The 20,082-nt window shown below is 38.4% G+C and overlaps 1 protein-coding gene across 46 annotated transcripts in view; it reads left to right on the top strand.

Annotated features, from left to right (window-relative positions):
* ZBTB20 (zinc finger and BTB domain containing 20) overlaps positions 1–20,082 on the top strand; it is a 471,634-nt gene that overhangs the window by 187,864 nt on the left and 263,688 nt on the right. For 2 of the 46 annotated variants that reach the window (XM_077781227.1, XM_077781225.1), the window contains exon 5: positions 2,833–2,871. The exons of the other annotated variants lie outside the window; for them this stretch is intronic. The gene's annotated coding sequence lies outside the window, so the exon portion shown is untranslated. The remainder of the gene's footprint in view (positions 1–2,832; positions 2,872–20,082) is intronic. 46 annotated transcript variants of the gene reach the window in all.

Here is a 20,082-nt window from a genome sequence, read left to right as displayed (position 1 = left end):
CTACATTCAGTCTTCTTTGTTTTCTTTGTCATTTTGACACTTTCTAAACTTTTCTCATATGAAAAGCTCTTGGGGGTTTTAATGAGTCTCTTACTTTCTGAGCCCTTTTTGTTTCTCCTCTATCCTGCTTGAGACAGGGTAATCAGCACTGACTGCGAAACCCAAAGCGATGGCATGACAGCAGCTTATAAAACCACATTATGGGAGTGGCAGAAGTGTTTCCTTTGGACCTCCTGTTGTTCAGTGTGAGGCCCAGAGCAACCCCACTAAATCCCTCCATTTCCCTTCCTGTGTTGGCTTCTGTGGACTTATTATTGAGCTACGGGAGATGGAAGCAGTGCAAATTATTTATTTATTTCTGCTAATAGAAAGGATAGCTACAGAATCCTGTAGAAAGTGAGGGTTTCTGAAGTCAAGAGAGGTATCTATGGAGAAGTATCCTTGTACCTTGTGTGCAGCAAACTGGAAGGATTCCATAAGATAGAGATGGCTGACATGGAAAGGAAGTACAGCTTGTTCTGTGGCTTCTAGACCATCTGCAAGTGACTTGCAAGAGATGAGAGGGTGCCAAATAAAAGCACAATTGTGATATAATGGAGGTATGAATCAATCATTGGTCTACTCTTACTGGAAAAACATGCAAAGCCTAGGACTGTTCCTCGGGTAGTTCTAGGATACTTCATTCCTTTGAAACATGCTTTTCAAGCCCTAACTCCAGACCAGCAGTTGCTTAAAAGTGTCTGTAAAAAAAAGCTTTTTTTCCGTTTAGCTTGTCAAATCTTATCTTTTTATTTCTCCAGATATATAGAAGCATGTTATAGAAATATGTAATACAAAGTCCCTGGGTCACAGTAGGGCATATTAAGCTGACTTTTGCTGGAAGCAAGTGAGTTTTATTCCTGCTTGTCTCAGTTCACCCCCCTTCTCTCTCATATTTTACCTCTCCCTGCCTTCCACCAGAAATTTTCTTCTTTTTTCCTTAGTTAAAATTCTACCTGGCATGGTATATTTTTCTAGTGTAAATGATCACTTTCAGCATTGAGGTGATAAAACATATTTTATGCCTTCTTGGTTGCCCAAGAGAGAACAAATAGATTTTGAAAAGCAGATGGTTGACTAGAGAGCCCTAAGGTATCACAGAGCTAACAGGTGCAGCTCCTTATTCAGACTCTGCAAAGCAAAAAAATCCTGTTTCCCAGACAAACAAGAAAAAAAGCAGGAAAACCAGCAAAAATATGGACTTTAGAGTCCAAATACATATATATTTTTAATCATGTTTATGGTAGGTTAAACAAGCACAGTGTATGTATGCTGGACATAGCCATCCCCTATGAAGAACAAGGCAAGCTTCACAGCTAAAGCAGAGTGCTGGAAGGTAGAGACCTGCACTGAATTCCATCATGGCCATTGATGAGCTGAGCCATTTGCAAAACTCTTTTCATATCTGTTTCCTACAAAAAAGCAGGACAGTAGCAGAGAAGTAACTAATGTATCCTTCTGTAGATCATTGTGAATCCTGTATGGGAAAGGCTAAGGAAAGAGAAGTGTTGAAATGCTAGATACTGAGTCAACTCAGTGCATGTTTCTGAAATACAGAGAGTAAATTGTTGAAAACCTCAAGCAAAGCAGCACATATAGATCATTAACAAAGAAAGAAAAATCATATCATCACCATTACCTGTTTCTAGTCACATCTGTGCTATTTTACACATTTAAAGTGTAGACAAAGTATCTAGTCCACCTTCCAGCGGTGAAGGAGCTATGTCTGTACTTTTTCATTTCTTCTGCAGCTATTGGTAATTTGAGATGTAATTTATACTGGATTTTGCTCACACTACCATAAATCCTAATTCAGGATGAAAATGAGAATATCAATGCTTCATTATTAATAACATCATTAGGCCCTGATTTTGTGATCTTAAGCTTGAGCCATCCAGCTAAAAAATCCCTGAGGTGTACTTACTGAATCCATGCTGGGAGCCCTTCATTGCTGTGGGTGCTCTTAAGCACATTTGGTTTTGGTATAGCAGAGGACTATGAAACGGTGTCTAGAGGTCTGAAGAGTTATCCTTGCAGAAGCAAGTAACTTATGCCAATCAACAAAATAAGGGTTTTTGCATTGCTAGAGGTGGAAAAAATGGAGACACCGACTTCTTGCCTTCTAATTTGAGTACTGGAGTACTGGTCTTCTATTTCAGAGCAAAATAAAGGAAAAGGAAATCAGGAGGATACCTAATGGGAATTTTAGCTAGTAGCAAGAAACAAGGAAAGGGGATATAATGAGCATGGCTCTGTTTGCCCAAGCATTAAATATTAACATTTTTTAAATTTGGATTATACGGAAAGTGTTTCAGTGCATTTAGTCCAATTAGAAAACAGATCCATAACCATAATCACATATTACAATTAATAAATACATTAATAAGAAAGTAATATAAATCAATAAACTTACGTAAAAGTTTTTTCTGAGAGTTATGGAATCTGGTGCATCACGCTCTCAATTTTTCCGTAAAAACATTTTTCCGTTAGTCATCAGGTTGGAGCAAAGTTTATAAAAATTGGAAAAACAAGACATAAGAGCTAAAACACATTTTGAAAAGTTAAAATTAAGAGATGAATAGGATGGAAAACTTTTTGAGGAGTTGGGAGAAAAGAAGGTAATAGGGAGATGTTTTTCTGCTTTTGTTTAAAAAATGGGGTCTTGCTGGAAAATTAAGTTGTAAGAATACTGTAGCCAACTGTGAATATCTGTGATACTCTTAGAGGAAAGATTGCTTTCCTGCTCCTGTTTTCAGGCAAATTGCCTTAGTTGTCCTGGTCTTTCTGTTCCAGGTAATTATCAGCTGAGTTGAAGGAGATCTCCCTACAGCTGTGAGTAGTAATGAGGCTTTAGCATTTCTTTGCACATCACTACTGGGAGTGACCTCTCTCCCTAGAAGGCTCACCTTTTCATTATAAAGGTGTTACTTCTTTTCTGCATGTTTAAGGCATCACTCAGGTGATACAATCCCTTCTCTCGGCAGATGTAGAAAATGCAAACAAACAGAAGTTCCAGAGAGCTTCTTTAACCTTGGATGTGAAAGGTGATCAGGGATGGAGGTTTTGGATTATTGGGGCAGGAGTTTTGAAGGAGGGCAAAATAATGGATACAATTAGGATTGTACTTAGCATATTGCATAAATGATGCAGGAAAAGCAGAGAAATGCCACAAACATCTCCACACAGGGAAATGTCAGAGATAGGATGACAGGAGCCATTCAGATGCCACTCTGATGACATCTGAAATGTAAATAAATATAAGGCAGTGATGGTGTCCTTTTGTGAAGGCATTTGTTCTTTTTGTGATGATCTTCCCCCTCACTCCAGTTCACCTACTCTCCTGTGATGCAGAATGGATGTGACATCACAAAATTCCAAGAAGAATAGAAATCGGACAAAACGAATGCTTCTACAAAGGGCAGATTATCCTGTCTTTTTAGAAATAAAGGAAGTTGCAGTGTGAGTCAGTCCTAGGAGATGATGTTAGTAGTGAGATATATAAAAGGTGCAGAAGTAAAGAAGCTCAAGTCTTGTGGAGAGGTGGTACTGCATGGCAGATCTGCCTGGGATTTATGTGCTGGCAGGAGGACAGGTGTTGGGGGTAGGAAGGCTTTTTATGATCAAGGAGAGTAGCTCAAAGTAGCACTGGTTTTTTGTGTGTGAATGATAGACAGCAGTGAAACGGAGTACAGCAGAATCCTAAGGCAAGGGATGGTGAGTGGGCAAATCATAGGGGGAATTTATGCTCTATGCAGCTATGGCTCAGATGATTTGGCTATGCTTTTTCTTACAATTTTCCCAATTTATTTTGTATTATGTATCATGCCTGTAATTGTTTTCTCTTGTTTCTCTCCTGACATGTTTAATCCCACAACACAGCCTAGTCTTGATGTTTTCCTTCTCCTTCAAAGAGTCCCAAGAGAGAGAAGCAAGGAAGGTAGATGTATTTGACTGGAAAATTATTTGATGCCACTTGCAAAGGAAATAAAATATATTACAGGGGTCTGCTGTGGGGTGTGGAGTGAAAATATTGCTTGTTTGTGACAACGGATTGCCTTGAAGATTGCTTCAGCTTGATCAGTCTGAAACCTATGTCTCACTGTTTCCATTACAAAGACTTTAATGTTCCTGTTTCTTTTGGAAAAGGACTTAATCTATTTTGAAATAAATCCAAGGCTTCCCAAATGTACTGTTTGCTTTCAGGCCCAGCACACAAGAGCTGTGCATCAGGGTCACATTGCAGAGTGGTCAGACTATTCATTCTTTGGGTCATGAGCCAGGTTAGCCAAGGAGTCTGCATGGGACCAGCCCCATGGCAGCAGAGGACTGCAAGGACTTGGAATGTGGGGACATTAGGGCAGCACAGCTCTCCTGCAGCACAGGGCCATGGGTCCTCCCCAGCCCAGGGACACCAGGGATCCTTCACAGGTGGTGCAATGCTGCACTGGGCGTCTCCAGGGCTGTGGTAGGATGAGGGGATCTCAATGTGACCGAGTGAAACCCAATGGATCTTTATATCCCTTGGGGCTTGTCTGGTTTGCATGTAGAAGGCAGGACTTAAGGGCTGGTGTTATGCATGAAGGCAGAGTAATATTTGTGTGATGCTCTCTTGCTTTCAGATCTGTAACTCAGTGCTAATCATTCCTTCAGTGGATCTCAGGCTGGATATGGTCACTGGAGTTGATCATTACAGAGGCTTAGTACATTAATTCAAGTTCTCAGCAAACAGTGGCTCCATATCCTCCCTGAACTCCCATTGGCTTCCTATCCTGAAGGCATAGCTTTCTGACATGTTTTTTCCTTCCCTAAACCTGAGATATCCCTAATCTCTTCTATCTTCAGTCCTCATTTTTCTAGTTAGCAGCAGAGAACTATTTCAGTGCATACCTCTGGAGCTTATTCCCAACTTATCATTTTTAGATTATTAGTTTCACCTAGTGTTAAAATACTTCAACAGTTCTAATGTGTAGAAAGAAAGAAAGTAGATTTACCCTCTGAAAGGGGAAATACATCCTTTAAATTTGTGGTAGGCATCTCTGGTGGTGTATCCCTGGTGATATGTTGTAAGTTCAAGTGTTTTTATTTTATTTTTTTTTTCTCTAGTGTGTTTCTGTATTTGCATCAACTGCTGATGTTTTTACATTAGATTTAGAAATCTTACAAAGTTTTAATTTTTAGTTTCTATTTTTCTAATTCAGCTTTTAAAAGAAATTATAAAAAAACTAATGTAAGATGAGCTCAAGCAAGCTGCTGCTAGCTGGAAATGTCTTTGTACTTTAAGTGAGCTTTGTATTTCTCATGGGCTAGCCATTGTGGCCTGAAAAAACGTGTTTTACCAATCCATGAATCCAGAAAAATACAAGCAAATGTGACAATGGTGTCCGCACTCCTAAGTTACTGATATAAGAAGATGCCTCATTTCTAGGAGACCACCCCCCTCTTCCTTTGTCAGCTTCAAACTGTCTCATTTTAACCAAGTTTGGCAGAAATGCCCAATTCCTGCTGTTGTTTTTAAAAGCAGAAATAAGGCAGAGGGAGAAATTACTGCTGCCTTCAAGAGAGGCTGCAGAGAGACTCCAGAGGTCAGTGTGAGGTTGGTCCTTCCAGCTGGGCCAGCATTGTCCCAGATGGGTCTGGTGCTTCCTCCTCCTGAGCACCTGCTGCGTGCCGGCCCTTCAGTGTGGAAGAGGCAGCTGGAGGAGCTGTGAGTGTTGGCCAAGGTGAAGAGTGAAAGATCATGGGAGGAAGAAGTGGGAGAGTGTCGGAATCTGTGGTATTGATGATTCTGAGATTGTAAAAAGTCTCTGTCTTTCTGCCCCGTTGCCAAAGAAGAAGCCATAATTGGTCTGTGCTGTTTTCAAGGTTGTTTATTCTTGCTTATCTCTAACATGTTCTGCTGCCCTGCCGCAGGTCTGTCCTGCAGGGCAGCGTGTGGGGCTCTGCCCTCAGTGGGATGTTACAAACATTATATACCAGAAACCACCTGTGCTGGATTTACAATAATGTGCCAATGTCTGTCACCTATGTTGAACAGTGTGTCCCCAGCCTAAACCAATAGAAAAATGCCAACACTACAGTGAAACATGGAGGGCATGAAGAAGGAGAAAAAGGACAAGACACACCCAATTTCCTCCATCTTGTCCCCTTTGAACCCCTAATCTAGAATCCTAAAATTTGACTTTTGCACCCATGCTACACTTAATTATTACTCATATCAAACACTCAGAGCTTGTAATTCATCCTGTGAGATTGAAAACTCTTTTGCCTGGACAGAGATCAGAGACAGTGTCTCTGGGGGCTCTGTACAGGGGGGTTCCTGACCCCCTGCCAAGGTCCCAGACCTTCCAGGGCAGCCAGAGGGAAGCCCTGGATTCCCACAGGAGAGGGCAGTCATAACTGGGAAGACTAGGGATATCATGGCCAGAACATCACAGAGGAAGAGAACCCAAATCTAAAGGAAACCAAGCCTCACTGATGCTGTTAGGTGTGGGATGATTGGCTTAATTCACATAAACTCTTGCCTGTCACCGTCTGCAGAGCTCCTTCAACAAAGAAACTGCTTTTTGAGATTAAAGAGGAATTGGAGGGAAAAAGGCACAAGCTCTGGTCTTCAGATAATACACATATACTTGACAAACTGATTGTAATGTCTGTGTCTCGAATTCTTTATCTCTGAGTGAAGAATTAAAATATGTGCACTTCAGAGGGGAGCTGCGATACTTCATCCATTTGGAAATTATTTTTCTCCTTTAGGAGACAGATGCTTTACCTTTTCCATGAAAAGTTGTAAATGTTTCAGAAACAATTAATGAAGCTTCCTGACATCCTCTTGGGTGAGGAAATATGATTGCTGTGGGAAAACTGAGGCAAAAATCTGTCATGTGAATATTTTATTTTAATAGTTAATGAACAGGGAAAAAAGAAAGTGTTACTGTAAAACACATGAGCAAGATTGTGGAAAACTTTGGCAGAGAAAGGTTCTGAGGCAAATTCCATCTTGATTGGCATCTCTTGAAGGTCAAAGCATCTACTCAGTGTATAAGGCAGAATTAAATTTGTCTCATAGTGTAAATATAATCAGGATACTTACCTCTTAGTATACTTTATTTCAAAATATACATGCTGCATAAGGCAGGCTTGTAGAGCAGAAGTAAATACTTTGAAAATATAAACTTCCTTTGGTTTCATGACAGCAGTAGTGCCATTACTTTTTACATGAAAGCCACCAGTCTCTTCAGTCAATGTCAAAAGAACTTCAGCAAAATGCACCCAACCATCTCAAGGCATTGCTGTTTGTGTAGAAATTAACAATTTCTGTTTTAGGATTTGGAGACTGAGACATAGAAATGTAGAAAGGCACACAGCAAATAAAATGGCAATTGAGGAAGGAAAAAAAAACAGATGCCCCAACCTTTTCCTCTCAGAATCAGAAGATCCACACTCCTTGGAAGCACATATATGCCCACAGACTTCAAGCTGACTTTTTTGCTTTCAGCCTCTGTGTAACCTCAGATGATCCAATTGTTTTGATTCTGTCATCCCAGGATCCAAGAAGTAATCCTTCGTAGTCTCCCTTCTTTACCATGACAAGCCTCCCTTTTTTTTTTTTTAAATCTCTAGTAGATTTTAGACTGAATACACATGAAGCAACAGTCTGAGCTGCATTCACTACATATTACTAGCAGATTGTAATCATATGAATATGTGTGTACCAGTATGTATTGAATAGGTGATGATAATATCTGTGGCAATTCCTTTCTCCTCTTAGACATTTTGGCTTTTATATCAGTTCAGTTTGTAACTACATCTGTTAGTCAATCATAATATAAGTCAAGGAAAAATTAAAAGATTCAGCTGATAGGAAATGAAAAATTTATATCTTGGTGAGATTTATGGTGAGAAAAGACAACCACCCATAAGCATTGGATGCATTCTGACGCTCAATGATTATTTTAGATTTCTATTTGTTTGGCTAGTTTTGCTATTTTTTTTCTTTTTTAGGGTAAGCTTCTCAAGAGTCAGGAATTACTTTATATTTATAGAAGTCAATGAATGGTTTACCGTGCACTTTAGATTAAACAGACCAGTACTCCACATTGTGAAAATCTCACCCCTAAATAAAGCCAGGTTCATATGAAAAAAAAAACTGAACTAGTAAAAAAACAAAAAAACCTGACAACAACTGAATAACTGATACACACCTTTGCTTTTATTTCCCTGAATAAGCTACAAAAAGTCAATGAAGAGAAGCAGGAATTATTTCATACCCAGTGAGAGCTGATGCTTTCCAGCACACTAGCCTTATTTAAAAACTGCCTGGATTTTAATAGTCTTGCAGCCCACCTCATCTGCATACCCAGAGGATTTTCCTCTGGTCTTTTGAAGTCCACAAAGTTGTTGGGAATACTAGACAAGAACACTCTTTCTGCTTGCTTATGCAATTCCTAACTGGTAACAAAAAGAAATAAAAGCTAATTCTGTGAGGTTTTTCTGGGAGAGGAAGGTTGATGAGGGAAGCACTTGACTTCTGAGATCAGAAATTGCAGACTAATTACCCAGTGGTGTAACAAGTTTTGGGCTGCTCAGTTGCTCTCTCTGGATAAGGGCAACTCTCCAGGACAGCATTCTCCAGTTCTTGTGTTGTTTAGTTGCCACATGTGCCCAAGCCCTGATTATGCAGTGGAGTTAGTTATGGTAACTGAGATTTATGCTGATTTTACTGGATTTCTGTTGTTCAAAGTGGCTGTCGTTTCCTCTGGCGCTCAGAATCTCAATGGTTCATTAGGTGGTAGAGAGGGGAAATGCACTGGTGGTGTTCATGACAAATTTGTAAACTGACCACTTCTATTATGGCCACACTGGAGTCTGGATTTTCTAATAACTGTATCAAAAGAAGTCATAAGATGAGGAGATCTGGTTACCAACTGGTCTTTAAGAATAAGAAATAGGCATTTGTATTCTTTGTCCCTGAGCTGTAAATCAGGAGGGACAATCCTCACTTTGAATGTCATGCTTATTCTCAGCATGATGTGTATGGTGAAGGAGGCATTGAAAGAAAGCATTAAGGCTAGGATAACATCAAAGAAAATGCCTTCGTTTTTATTCTCCATTCTATAGTGGATAAATTAAAACAGAATGAAATACCAGAAAACTTGAAAATAAAGGCAAATGTGTGTGTGTGTGGACTATGACAGTTTATTCTGAAAATCTAAATTCTTCCTCCTTCCAAGACATTGTTCTAGTGGCATAATTCTCTAACAACCTAATCCTCTACTTTGTTTTCTTTGATGTGTCTCCTCAAATTCACTGGCCAGCCTATATGGTGGCTTTGAGATTTTTGATGTCTCTTGCTTGGTTGGCTTTCAGAGCTACACCAGGTAACTCTGCCGATCTTACATTGTGTTTGGAACAGGATGTAAGGGGATGTCACTTTATTGCACCAACAGTCTCAGCAGGCATTGAAATAAAAAGTTCAAACACACCCCCACTCACAACACGTGGTGGTGACTATAGAAGAATGGGAAGTAGGAGCTTTTCAGGAAGAAGGAGTCTTAAGTAGACAGCCTCAGTCTGCACTCTCCTTTGAATTAGAAATCACATGGCATGGTAGCCTTTTTATATTTAAAAATATAAAGTGTCTAGTCCCTTTCCCCCCCACCCCGATGGCTTTGTGCTTTATTTTATTTTACGATAATTACACCCTGTATGGCAGTATCCTTCTAGCAGGCAAACATTGCTCTAGAATACAGTCCCAAGTTCCACCAAAGCCTTCCCACAGTCCAGACAGGGCTGCCTCCTGCCTCAGGACACACCAAGGCAGTCACCACAGTGAATTCCATTCAGCTGGAACTAAGAGACACTTTTAATATTCAACAAAAATAAATCCAGAGAGAAGCTAAATGAGTTCTCTAGTAGAAGTTGAGGTGTGAGAGAATATGTTGAGAAAATGTGTGCATGGAAGGGCTGTAAGAGTCAAATCCTACGTGTGTAACGTAGGAGCCAATTGTAATCAACAGTTTGCTTCTCACATGTTCAGTGAGGAAGAATTTAATTGTTTTCCCAGCTTTATGAGGGAAGGAGCCTGGTGATGCATTTCCCCCAGGTATTCTGCCACGAGGGGTTTCCCATGTGTTATGTGGCAAGGAGGGCTGAAGCAGGCATTGTGCCACTGAATTCCTCTCTGTCTTGGGTGAGTTACTGATTCTATTTGGGGTTTGTGAGCTGAAAAGAGTAGGAAGGTTTTTGCCATAAACAACTTGTGAGAATTGTTGATACATTAGGGGACAAAGAACATTGATCTTAGTAATACATTTGTCTGAATAAGCACATCAGTACTTGGCACATTGTTATTAACACCTTTGTGCACTCCTGTTCTTGCTCAAAGACAGTGTGCATGCATACAAATAAATCTACATTTTCAACTTTTATGTCAGTGCATGACTGTGAGGACAGAGGAGAGACATCCAGCTGTACAAATATACTAAATATGTCCTCCATTATTTGTGGCAAAATTAGTTTTTTTGACCCTACTGATTAGAACAAGACACATAGTTATTACTGAGGATATCAGCTGTAGGAAAGAAACACTGTCTCATCTTTATACCACATATCCCATTCTTTTGTCAGCTTACATTATAAATAAATAACAAAGCAATTTGACACATGCCCATTGATTAAAAATAAAAGTTGTCAGAGTGAGAGGAGAAAGACAAAAATATGAATTATTAATAACAATATTAAGCAATGCAAAAAAGATGCTTAACATGCAGTAAAGTCCCTGAAAAGTCACTTAGTGAAGGGGAAAGAAAGGACAGCAGTGAAGACCTTCCCTCTACTATTACTTTGCATTTTCTTTGCTACTTTGACCCTTAGAAGTCAGGGTGACATGTAAAAGAGAAGGATGATTCTGTTAATTGTGTAATCTTGCTTACTTCATCTCTGGTATTTCCAACATGTGCTGCATGAAAACACAGAAGTATCACATAAGGAATAAAGTGATTGTGTGTTGTCATGATTTGGTTTGGCCATTTTGTATTACTGAACAATCTTCCTGACAGTGGGTTTGAATGACCAATTGACAGCCCTGGCACATCATTTGGAGAAGCTGAAGTAATTTATACTCTTTCTAAATTTTGTTTATCACATATACCTGTGATTTAATATGCATATATTAAGGTATACAAAAATTCTAGTAATAGTTTGTGTTCTGTACTTTGTAATGCACTAAAGGATAAAACATAAACAGTACCCTAGTAGCTAGCTTAATTATGCATTTCTTTTCCCACCTTCTGTCGCTTATTTTGGTTGCAACTATTTAAATGCTTTCATTTATCAGACCAGTTTGAATGGCTGTTGGGTATATTGGCCATCCTGGCAATACTTAAGTTTCCATCTGTGAAGATCAGATTTCTTTTTTCACTGAAGAGGAAATGAAGAAAAATACACTGTTGAAGAGAAAAAGAGACAATTGCAAAATTTCCACAAAAGCTGAAGGAAACTCCTCGGTGACAATCCTGTTTGCTGAAGAATGCTCTTGCCCTAAAGCAGGTACAGAGTGTGCTATCACAGCAGAATAGCTAATCAGAAAGTTTTCCTGGTAGCACCAGAAGTCCATCATGGCTGAAGTCATGCTGTCTCTAGAGGGATATTTTATATTAGACTTCCTCATGACCAGTCTGAGCATTGTATTATTTGTAGTTGGGGAGATGACATCATCTTTAAAAAAAAAAAAAAAAAAAAACAAAAACAAACCTGCAGGAGCTATAAGGCTCCTACCCTGTGCTTATGATGTTAATATTTTGAATTAACAAACTGTTAATTAATTCACAACATGGCCTCCCAATTATTGTGTGTTAATTCTGGAAAGCTTCTTTTTATGCATCTTTGGTTCACATAAGAGCTAAGCACTTGTAGGTTCTATGGATTTCATGAAATTCCAGAAGTGCACAGATCTTCTGAAAGCCAGGGTCAAAGGATCTTCTCACTGGCATTTAGTTAACCTGTGGTGCAGGCAACCTTCATCCTCATTTGGGCTCCCTTTGCAGCCAGCTGAAGAATATTAGGCACTTAGAGGTGTTATTTAGCGTGTCACAAAGAAAGGCATCTAAAATACTTCCTTATAAGAGATCACTTCTGTTCATAGGTCATAAAGTCTGGACGAAGACTGTAAGCAGTTCAAAAGTTATCTGAAATTCTTCTATGCATGTTGTCACAAGCTTGGTAACCAAAATGAGGGAGTTGCCCTAACGATGTTGGTCTTTGGTTTTCTGTTTCTGTGTGCACAATGGGAGCCCTGTGCAGATTTGCAGGTTATGAGAAGATGGACTTCTCTGGGTACGGAATTGTAATGATGCTTGTTAGGCCCTAAATGGTTTTCATTTACATTTTATGAGCTCGTTTCAGTTCCCACGTACATAATGTGTAAAGATTAGCACAGAGTGGGTATGTCTCAGCATGAGTACCTTACACTATTCCTGAATTTGGCTGTATATTCAATGATTGGTCTTAAATATTAATTGATGTAGCCTGACTCCCCTTAGTACTTCTAATCAGCTGTATCTAATCCCCAAGGTTTTGATGAACATTAATTTGTGCATTAAAAGACTGACTTTAAGTTAATTTCCTTGGTTTGGAAAAGCCACACATTCCAATACTTGCTTGGGAGGACTCAAGTACAGGCCAAACCAAGTGGAAGGAAATAGCTCCTGGGACAGGACTGAGATGACAAAGAGGGAAACAGCTGCCCTTTGTCACATACCCAGAACTATAAGCTAAAGTCAGAAAAAAAAACATGTAAAGAGATGCTAGCATATTATGCTACTCTATGTTGGAAGCTCCAAGGAAATCTTTTAAACAGTCAATTTTTTTTTTCCTTTGAAAAGGAGATTCTTAAAAAAGTGAGTAGGCTTTAAAATTCAGCAAGGCAGGTTAAGACAATCTTTGATAAGGAATTTTAAAAATCTGGGAGAAAGCACTTTCATAATACTATTATGGTACTTTTCATCAGCCTTACTGCACCCATGTGCAGTATTTCAGCTCTGTAAACTGAAGCTTATTTATGCTAAATGATTTGCCCAATATCTTATCATGGGTAAGTGGCAGGCCAGAAATGGAACCCAGGAGTCCTAATTTGATTTCTTGTTGAATTCAGAGACAGTATAATGCCCCTGAAAGAAAAACACTCAAGAATTCAACAGGAGCCCTCTGCTTGAGGAGTCTCCCATTTCAATAAGCGTGTGGTTATAGCATGTTTGTGCTCTGCTGACTGAGGTCCCCGAGGCTGCTTCCCATCCAAACCCATGTCTCCTCTGTGGGTGCCCATTGCCCTGCTCAGTGCTTCAGTGCTCTAAACCAAAAGTCTTGTTTTTAATGGCCATTCTGGGGAAAATACAGCCATGGAAAAGTGCCACCACTGCCAATGAAAAAATCGAGCGCAGGTGAAATAAAAATAAGCTGTAGAGTCATAAGAATATAGGCTGCAGTTTGAATGCTTCTACCAATGTTGGGCTTCTTATTTTAGAGTAGTGAAGATGAGACAGCAGATGATATTATTTATCTTCAAATCCCTGTCTAATCATACTTACCAACTCTGTGAGATCTTGAATAAATATTAATAAGTCTCTGTGTTTTTAAATTCATATTTTGAAATTTGGCAATGCATTGTGTGAGCTTTACAGGGAGGTATTTCTGGTTTTTGAGAGAAGCCTCGTCGTGTCATCTTGTCTTCTTGGTAGCTTTCACAGTGTGTGAGGAAGGAAGGTAAGAATTAGGGCAAATAATAACTTCTTCCTGCAGCATTTGGGCAAACATTTGAAATCAGTGGGTTAAATCTGTTGGCTGGTGAAAGAGACTAGTGTCAACTCTGGATCTAGTCTGGAAAATTCAATCACGTAATCTTGAAAGGAAAATTCAAGAGTCAGGGAAAATGCAGTGCAACACAATTTGTTCAGTCAGGACTTTGTTTGTGAATTCCTGTCAGGATTGACCTTAGTGTATTTATAAAACTTAAAAGGGATGTTCTTTCTTGCAATTCCAAATCTTCCCTTGTTCAGAGGAGATTTTGCATAGGTTACAGCCAGTTTAATTTGTAAAGACAGAGTATGAATTTTCTCAACTAGGACTTGGAGGACATAACATGAAGTTTTGTGAGAAGAGTTTTTCATTAATGTCTTTTTTTATGTTTAGGCAGAGACAGAAGCAATCTGACTTTTTTACATTTTTGCTGAGGATAAGAAGTTCTGAAAATAGTGAGTAGATGGAAAGGTAGCCATGCAATGGGTGCACAATAAAGGCTCAAGTGTGGGTGTTTGTTACCACATGAGATGCTGTAGGATACACCACATGGCCTTCAGCTGCTTTTCCCAAAAGACATTTATCTTGGAAGTGCTAAGTCCTGTCTGCTAGCTGTGTCCAGATGTGATTAAACCAAAGTACTTTTCTGATGGCACTTGAAAGCTATGTGTAAACAAATGCTTTGAGCCTTGAACCCCAAACTTTACATACTTGAAAGCACATCTAGGGTATGATTTATTGATGATAATCCTACCATAGAATGTTTTAGGACAAATCCTTTTAAAGGAGTTATTGGATGAAGTATTGGACTCTGTTAAAATGGTGTATACTATAAAGAATACTTGATTTCATAAATGCTGATTTAATAACATCAGTTACCCTCTGGCAATTTAGGTTAGCCCATAGGCCAAAATTTTTACCTTTAAATGTTCTTTCTACTTGTACTATGTACTGAAGGTGTGATGGGCACTTAATAATAATTAGCCTACAGTTTGTACCTGACAGTATAAAATCTAAAATATCCCTCAGCACATTTGCTGAGTGTCGTGAATATGACTTAAGTTCCCAGATTGTCATGAGTTTATGCCTACTGGTCATAGAAAATTTTCCTGGAAGTGGAACTGTTTTGTTTAACCTCTGTATTAATTGCAAGGCATATCAAACAAAAGTGAAAAGCAATCTACATCTATACTACTGAAATCTGTGCAGGATGTGAGAGGGAAGTATTAAATATCTGCAGTTTGGTAAAATCTGAAGTACAAAGGAAAAATATGTATCATTTGAAATTACTCAGGGTGGATAGCATATGTTTTAAACACTTTTATTAAAAATCTAGATAGTGTATAATGTGAGTTAATCTTGTCCTAGTCCATGGACATTATTTTTTCTAAGCTGGGAGCATAAGGTTATATATCAACTAAGCAGATACGATCAGTCTGATCTGCTGGGTCTTCTTTTTGAAGACATAATCCTTTTTAAAAGCAACATTGTGAAGTTTGAACCTTTCTCTTCCACTTCAGGCACAGATATTCTTCTGCAGCTGTTTTTTTACTGTAAAAATAAGATATCTTTTGCAAACTCTTCTCAGACTTTATTCTAGCAAAGCTCTCATTGATTTCAGTTTCTTTACTTAAGTGGAAACCAAATCAAAAGTTAGCAAAGTATTTCAGGATTATGAGCTCTATTTAGAGGGACTTGAAGTCATAAATTTATTTGGTGGTGAAATCTGAGGAACTTTTCAATGTGGCCAGTCCTATTTAAACCTTTTGCAGAATCCTGTGTTTTGTTGACAGTTATCACGAATGGGTTTTGTTTCATGAAACTCCATCCTAGAACCAAACCTGGAAATTATCAAGGTCATTTTATTTTATTCTGCAGGTATTTTTTAGTCTTCCACAATGGGCAGTCTCATGTGTTGCCTGTAAGTATAGCTCAGGAGAGAGTGACTGTAAACCTGCCTAATGATCATGAATGGAATAACAAACTGTTATCCTGGCAAACTTGATGTTAATTTAGGATGCTGCAAGCTGTGCATTTTCTTTCTTTGATAGTTCTGTTTTTCATATGCTCTACCTTGGTAAAGGCAAAGTTTATGATCTCTGCTTACTCTGAGAGATTTATTTTGATTGTGCTAAGTACTTGGTGAATTTGGGGAAGCCATCATTACTTGGAGGTTTTACTTGGTGTTTTGTCTTCTGGTTAAAGCTTGGTTTGGGAGATGAGGAAAAAATGAGGATGAAATCTCCAGCTATCATCCAGGGTCATTAAGTGGATACCAGCCAACTATTTCCAGTGCACAGGTGGTGGTAGCATTGATTAATTCATGATCACAAAGTGCTTTGGTCTACTAGCGTAGAAAAGCAGAATAGAAATGCAAAGTGTTATTAATGGAATGACTGCTTGATATACTTAATATATGATGTTAAATATCTTTTGAAGCCTGATACATTATGAATGTGAGTGACTCGACTGAAAGTAGTTATGGTTATTCCTTTAATTGAGAAAAACAGATCCTTACTTAGTGCATCACAGTTTCAGCCCTCATGGTAACCTCCTGGTTAGTATTATGGATTGATTTGGTTCATTTTACTAACATATGGCCTAGGAACTGGATGGTGGCAGCATCTTTAGAGTTTGGGGAAAAAATGCAGTCACTTTTGGCATTGATGGCTGGGAATTTCTCTTCCTCTCCTGACTAGTCTTAGCCAAGCTTTCATTCAGCTGTGATTTCATTTCAAAAATTATCGTGCTGTAAGACATGTATTTCTCCCTTTTCCAGGTGGAAGAAATTCGTAGTTGTTTAGGAACTCTTTAAAACATAACATTAATTCTGGTTGTGTTTACACTGGGACAAATCTTACCCTGGTTTATGTTAATATGAAATTTACCACTCTGTTACCAAAGCCAGGATTTGGCATATAAGAGTCCTTTCCTGTTCAGTGGGAAGCACTTGCTGATTGACCACTTTGTGAAGTCATGGATGTGTTATGTTAACCAGCTTTTCTCCAGAGCAAGGCAAAACTACAAGGCTCTTTTTGTGGAATTTCAGTGTTTACTCATGATGTGAAAACCAGAAGGATGTGCACACCTAGATTAATGTTTCACTTTGCTGGCAGTGGTTGCAATTTTACTAAAAGTGTCATAATACCTGATGTTTTTCTTAAAGATTGTACTCTTGAAGTAAACAGATAATGTCAAGTTCTTTGTTTTTTGTTTATAAAATAAGTTTCTAGTCCTCATGATTGGAGGGAAGATACTGAATTTATGATCAAAGCATAATACAAAGACTCAGAAATGAAAAAAATATAAATATAAAGGCTGGTGCTTATTTGATTGTTTAATAATATTTTTTAAACTTTAGAATTTTCAGAGGAAAAACAGGGAAAATTCTGAAAGGCAGGAGGGAAACAGCATGAGCTTGGGATCCACAGTACTTAATTTGCATTTTGTTTTCAGGTTGGTCTAAGGAATAGTTCAGTGGTCTGAATACTAGCTTTGAAATCCCTATGCAAGTTGAATCTGTATCTACAGTATCAGCAGCAGGACTAGGAATAAAATTCACACCTTCACACCTCTACAAAGAACAAGTATAGCTGTGAGAATTTATTGCATATTTAGCTAGCCATTTAAACAAAGATTACTAAGACTGTTCTGTCTGGTATTACTTATCTGTGCCTTTATTAGCTGACCAAGAAATGCACTGTTTGTCATTCATCTGTGAGATGTTTCTCTGCCTCTGCCTGGTTGCTTGGCCAGATTTCCTCTGCTCTCCCTACTTGTAGGTGTTTGGGCAGAGAAAGGACTTAGTAAAATAAATTTCCAAGGTATTTTTTCTGCTGGTTTAATTCCTTAAATTAGGATCATCACTGTTAGTAAATGTGTCCATACACACTAGTCATTAGAATTGCTATGGGAATTGCTGGGTGGAATTGTAAGTTCTCTATTGTGTGGGAATCAGACTGCATGATACTCAGGGTCTTCTGTGACTCCAAGAGCTGTGAAATAGCTTTCAAGACTTAAAATGAATGGTTATGAATAATTCGGCTTTTTGCTCTGTAAATTCCATCACAAAAATAACAATAACAATAAAACGGCAAATAAAATACTTTGTTTGCCTAGGGAATTGTTTAGTTGGTTGTTTGGATTGTAGTTCTACCCAGTTGCCAAGCAGAATTAGGGTCTGTCTCTAATAAAGGTTTTGTTAGAAATTAAGAGATTGCCCCTGCTTTAGATCTTCATAATCTACATCAGAGATCCATACAAATGAGAAGAAAAATTGCTATAGGCAAAATATCAAAGGACATTGTGGCAATTATCCTTTTGTACAGATGAGCCAAGTAATTCTGAATTGTACAGAATGTGATGGGCACAGGACTGTTCTGTGGATTAAACAGAACAGTGTAAATTGTGACTTTTTTTTCTTTTTTTGAAGGCTAAAAATTTTAAAGAAACTATGCTGAGAATTGACTTCAGATAAAATACTTTTGATTTCCAGCTTCTTTCCACAAAAAAAAAAGCTTTCATTTTTCAGTAAAAGTATTTGTCTTTCAAAAACCTCATTCAGCTACAAATAAAAATTTTATTGATATTTTCACAAATACATTTCTTTTTTTTTTATCAGCTTTTGTTGGGGAAAAGTTGGAACCTAGTAGTGGTGGCCTGTGCGACATCAGTTTTTTTGACTGCCATGACTTGAAAACTTGTTGAAAGGAGTCTAAAAATGTATATGACTTCCTAAAGGCAAATGCCAAACCACTCCCATACACTCTGAAATCTCTTGGGATTCCTTACCAGAGTATTCAACATAGAGTGTAATCCAAAACAGCATTGACTGCAAGAGATTTAAGGTAGAGAGTATCTCCAGAATTTTAAGTCAATTCCTAACTGTGTTTTGTGATGGGAGGGAGAAGTAGTGTTTTTCTTTGTCTTACCTTGATTTTTCTGTTTCTTAAACAGAATGAATACTTGCAGTAGAAAATAAGAGATATCCATTGCTTTGCCCTGCCTTACTTCCACTAGTAGAAATTTTCCTTCCTCTAGTGAGTAAATCAGGGCAGGTGCCAGGAGTGCTGCTTCTCCAGCCAGCAGCATAAGGAAACTGTCTGCCTGTGTTGAGAAAGTTTTCCCAGCTCTGTGTTTATTAGCCTTCTGAAGAGAAGCAGGAGCATTGAAAGCTTTTTGGAAACTTATGGGGAAAAAAAAAAGGCTTTAGCTGGCATTTTATGGTAGGGAATTTTATACAATGCTGACAAAAAACCGAATTCTTAAGACTCTATTTTCATCCAGTAAATCTTTGGAGTGCCTTGAAAGCTTGAAACTTCTTTTGCTAGACTTCTTTAGAGCAGCTAAAAAGCTATTGTATGTGAAATTTGTACTGTTTACTTTCTGACAATCAGGTGGGTTTTCCTGTACCCTGAAGAATAAATTTAAAGGTACAGAGAAAATTGTGAGTCTGTAGACTACAGGCTTCAGATAGTAGATAGATACAATGCAGTTTAGGGTGGGGGCAGGGTTATAAGTTAGTAGGTCTTAAATGGAAATATTTGTACTGCTACAGAAAGCCAAAGGACACTGTTATATTTAAATCAATCTGAGTTTCCTCCAAGTAAAAATAAAATAAAGGAAATGGAGCGACTTGGTAAATAGATCTTGACCTCATGCTATTTTTACAAGTCAGACAGATGTGCAGTCTCTGATAAGCTGGTACCCAGGACGAGCTATCAAATCAGAAATCTGTGGAGTCACTCTTCAAATCCCAGCACTAATCGCAATGATAAAGAGCTACCTTTCGATTAATCCTGTCCTGGACTTTAGACGAAAGATACTGCAGTTTAATTACTGAGTGAAATCCACTTTGTCTGATCTGCCAGTCTGCACTGTAATGTCGTAATATAATCAGCTTCACCCCTGTCTGATGCTCTAGGGCTGTGAAGTCCAAGGACTTGTTTGATTGGAAGAAATAAAACGATGTTCAAACAACCACCAGCCACAGGGCTGTAATTACCAAAATCTTGTTTGCATCTGTCTGTCATTTTCACCATTGGTTTTTTTATGACACAAAGAAGCAAGGAGAGATCATGGTGGATAAGAACAGCACCCTGACAGGTGACAAATCAAGATGTGGGATGGTTTTCTTGTAGAAAATAATCACTGTAAAATATTCAGGCTAATTAAACTGGGTCTCTTTTTTACATATTTCCCATCAGCTTTGGTGACACGTGCTGGTTCAAGCAAAGCCAGCCATCAGTACTG

The sequence above is a fragment of the Lonchura striata genome, chromosome 2, assembly GCF_046129695.1.
Source record: "Lonchura striata isolate bLonStr1 chromosome 2, bLonStr1.mat, whole genome shotgun sequence".
NCBI classification, from domain to species: domain Eukaryota; kingdom Metazoa; phylum Chordata; class Aves; order Passeriformes; family Estrildidae; genus Lonchura; species Lonchura striata.
Note: the sequence above shows the minus strand (reverse complement) of the source record. Positions and strands in the feature narration are given on the sequence as shown.